Raw genomic sequence first — 4,481 nt, 5'->3', positions numbered from 1 at the left:
AAGGTACTTCTGTTCTATCATAACTAACAAGCTTCTAAGACCGAATGAGAATTACTTGTCCGAAAAAGGACTCAATATGCTAAGAACCTACAAAGGTCAACACATCTTGTTTCCATTAATGATTATTAAAAAAAAAATAATAATCCTATATTTCTTCCAATTGTTTTTCGCTTAGATATAAATATGATTTCAACTAATATTCCATTGAAACAGGCATTGGCAGTTTTAAGGTTAAACAACACACTAAAAATAATAATAATAATAATAATAATAATAATAAAGAAATCAAGATTAATTATAGAAAATATAGCAGAGTGGGAAAAAAGAACTTAGCGAATTAGCGGCAGATGAGACTGCAATGTGTCGCATTGTGCACACTACGCAATCTTTTATGCACCTTCCTAATTCCTAATGAACCTCTACGTAACCCCCTCTATAGAATGAATTCCACACTACGGAACACATTTACGTTATCAGCCCATGACAAGAGAACACAATTCATCAAAATGCCTTCCACTTCAACCAAATCAGACCCTTTTCGCTCCTATTAATGCTGCCATGGCATTGCAATTGCTCTGCTTAGTTACATACCCATATACTAAAACACTGCAAAAAAATCAAATCTCTGTGTATGATTATGGTTAGTTTTAATCCTCTATTTATTTTCTTTTTTTTTTTTTTAGTTCTTTATTTTTAGGAACGATTTTTTTTAATATTTTTTTTTGTCGCTTGCTTTAAAATGGTAAAAACGTGCAAAGTGTTTCAAATTATATTTTAAGAATGTGGTAATAAAATGGAAAAGGCCACAGATCGTTCAATGAAATTCAATGATTTCAATTAAATGTTCGTAATATTATATTTTAGCATCTAAAATATGATATATATGTATATATATATATATATATATATATATATATATATATATAGACACGCGTATATGTGTTTAAAATACACAAATGACTGCATCTGAAAGGTTGCAATAACTATCTAATATTAATTATTGTTTTAAAATATTTGCGTATGTGTTCCAAATTGTGATATTACAATATATTCCATAATTTTAGTGTTTGTTACTGTATAAATAATAATAATATAATTCTGTATAACTGTATAATGATACAATACTGCAATTTATAATATAGATAGATAGATAGATAGATAGATAGATAGATAGATAGATAGATAGATAGATAGATAGATAGATAGATAGATAGATAGATAGAGTTCCAATATGGGGTAAAAGAGCGTCCATGTAATGTATGCACGTAGCAGTCAGTATGTGAATAGATGGGCATGAATTGGCATTGCTTGAAATCGACCTGTCACTGAATGCACTGAGGTTATGGGCACACATCTCCATAGAAGCAGTAGGGCTGGAGGGCTGCTGGAAATGACATGGTGGAGGAGAGTGACAAGTCTTGCAGGTTTTTTGGGGTGTTTAAAGTGGTTTAAAAGTCAGGTGTTTTGGAGGGATGAAACTCTTATTCAAATGCCAGTGACTGGTGCTGTGATTCGCAGGCATTGAGTTGCTTGGGCTGTCTGGCAATGGATAGGAGGAGTGGAAGGGAGGGAGGGCAGGGGGAGACATGAGAGAGGGGGAGACAAGGGGGAGCGGGTTCAGGCACCGCTAGCACTACAGGCAGAATGGGACATTGATGTGGCCCAGGCAAATAGGGCTCAGGCCCAAAGAGACGTGCCAAGGATACCTGCACTGTATGCCACCCTCTCCAGGCAAGGCTCGACCGACCCCCGCGGTAAGCAGAACTCTCAGTGTGTATTGTACTGGGGACTACACGACAGTATAGGGGGGAGATGGCACAGGAGACCAACACCTGACTTATATAGTGACACATAGAATGCATGTAATGATAGGCACTAGTATGTGCCATTCTAGCTTCCTGCAATCTGCAGCCTCTCTGCTTTTTACTAATGATGGATATACAATATATATTTAGATTTTATATTTTTTTAATAATGTGTTGATTATGTGTAATTCTGTATATGTCCGTTGTATATATGTATATATATATATATATATATATATATATATATATATATATATATATATATACATGCAAACACAGTCATACACTTATACACACACATCTATACAGTACACACAGGACACTTCTACTAAATGCTAAACACTATAAAAAAATAATTTACTGACATCCTAAACTATTTGAAATCAGAAATAAAAATGTAAAAATAAAATTAGTGAAGAGGCATGTCTGCAAATCCCGTATTATTGCTATCTGGTCTCCTAGATACGCTGCATCTGATTAGCCTTTGATGATAATCACTGTCCCCTATATACATATGCATATGGATTTGCATAACGATCTATGGGGAGGGACACGTTGAGCCCACTGTACGTCTACAGGTAAAGCCTCTCGTCCTCCCTCCATATGATCTGCATGTTCAGCTTGTACAATCCTGGCACAACACTTACACGATTTTTTTTTTTTTAACAATTTTAAAAATGAAGTGACCGGGCCTTCTATTTATTTATTGAGAATTAAGAACACAGCAAAATTATACAATCCTAGAATTAAAAATAAAAAAAAAAAAAAAAATACATAGAGGCTTTACCTTTATACTGATGAATATTCACTGCAATTATTCTGCGCAGATAGAATAAATTGACAGAAATGTTCTTTTTGCATAATTGGATAATTGAAATGAATATTTCCACAATTTATTGTTTGAAGATTCTAAATGATTTTAGTAAATCAACCTCGTTGTCTTTTATTCTTAATACAGCAATAAATAACAATGGCTTAACTCGTGGAAGCATTAAAAAAAATAGAATGGATAAATGATACCTATTTATTAATAAAATAGCATCTGAATAAAAATTAGAATTATATTGCTACTATATATGTCCTGCGAATATGCTGCAGCCTAATTAGTGACAAGTGTATAAGAATCCCTTGTCTATAGCAGGCTAGTCTATACTGGTGATTCTCAAAATGCATTTCACACACAAAGAAACAAATTGTTCAAATGGTAAAACAGAGAAGCCCAAAATGTTTTGTTTTTTTAATTTATGGAAGATGTCAGGGAAAAAAAAAAAAGGAATAATGAAGGAAAGAAAAAAATGCAAATATACCTTTACATATGCATCAGTATTTAAACATAATACAGTCTGGAACCAACGGGAGCAGGAGAAAGGAATGTCGTTGTTATTATTCATAGGACGTGTCTCCAGCCCCATCGCCTGCTCTTCAAGCAGCACGGACAGTCAGAGCAATCCTCTCCCAGCAACACTGCATTTTGTTTCATCTTGGGATTTTCCTTCCTCTTCCTTTGCCTTTTTTTTTTTAAAAAAAAAAAAGCATTTTTTTTTTTCTTGTTTAAAAAAAAAATAAAATCAAATCAACATTTTCTGTAATGAAAAGGGTGGGGAGCGCAGATCCAGTGCTGAGCCGGATTAGCATATATTTTTTAATGCCCTAATTTCCTTGATGTATGTAAATGTAGCCCAGGCTTGCTGGAGCAGGCGGGTGACGTCAGTGGACGTGACCTCGCTGGAGGAGCAGAGAGTGGAGCTGGTGGAGAGGAGGCAGAGCCCTGACTCTCAGCCCGACTCCCCAGCTTGGGAGGGAGGGCAAGCAGTCAATGGAGCTCCGGAGCTACACAACACATATGTGCAGGCAGCTACTACATCCTTGGGTGCCTCATATATGTGCCCTGATTGCTCTGGCAGGCATGTGATCACTTAGACATAGGAGCCTATGTACAGACATGCGGTAAGAGGGAGTGACATGAGCCAGGTAGAGGCATCATAACATGTATGATAATAAGGAGGGCGTGCCTGGATCCAGATGCTGTTGTTCCAATCTGAATATGCCTTTCTTTGCTTATCATTCCTTCCTTACCAGAGCACATGCTTTTGTTTTAAGGCTGTCAGTCTTGATGACCTCACTGCTTCACAAGGGGTTAAGAAATGAAATTCACCGTTAGCGTAAAAGGGGGCCTAAAGGAAGAAAAATCACCACTAGAAATTACTGGAGAATAAAATCACTGGCCAATCTGCTGTTAGAATGGATTTATCATCACCAAAGCATACAACCTACCCAACAGATGTATAGCAATAGGACTGTATTAACAATAAAACACCATGAAGGCACACCATATGTACTAGGTGTGTGTAGGCACGCAGTCTGTGCCAGGCATGTTTTCTACAGTCTTTACCTCTAGATTTCTACATTATGGCATGATAGAAAATATGTGGATATCGTTTTTTTTATATGATTTGGATATTGGGGAAAAAAGGTTTCTCTAGTTAAGGAGAAAAAAGAAAAAAAAAAAAAAAAAACAATTTACAGCTTTTTTTGCTATTTTTTTCCTTGCTTTACAGTAATACAATTATTACACGTATATAAAGGGTTTAATGATAGCTATAGCACTATGCTGTACTGTGATATATGGGAGATAATGATGATAATACAGGACTGGATACATAGCAAGACCGAATA

At 35.6% G+C, this 4,481-nt stretch overlaps 1 long non-coding RNA gene across 1 annotated transcript in view; it reads right to left on the bottom strand.

The window, feature by feature from the left end:
* Positions 1-3,847, bottom strand: part of LOC309552841 — a 4,161-nt gene extending 314 nt beyond the window's left edge. Inside the window, exon 1 of the long non-coding RNA XR_014225142.1 lies at positions 3,113-3,847. This is a non-coding gene — a long non-coding RNA (uncharacterized lncRNA). The remainder of the gene's footprint in view (positions 1-3,112) is intronic.
* Positions 3,848-4,481: the final 634 nt, after the last annotated feature.

This window comes from Pelophylax lessonae (genome assembly GCF_965119305.1).
Source record: "Pelophylax lessonae genome assembly, chromosome: 1".
NCBI classification, from domain to species: Eukaryota; Metazoa; Chordata; class Amphibia; order Anura; family Ranidae; genus Pelophylax; species Pelophylax lessonae.
Note: the sequence above shows the minus strand (reverse complement) of the source record. Positions and strands in the feature narration are given on the sequence as shown.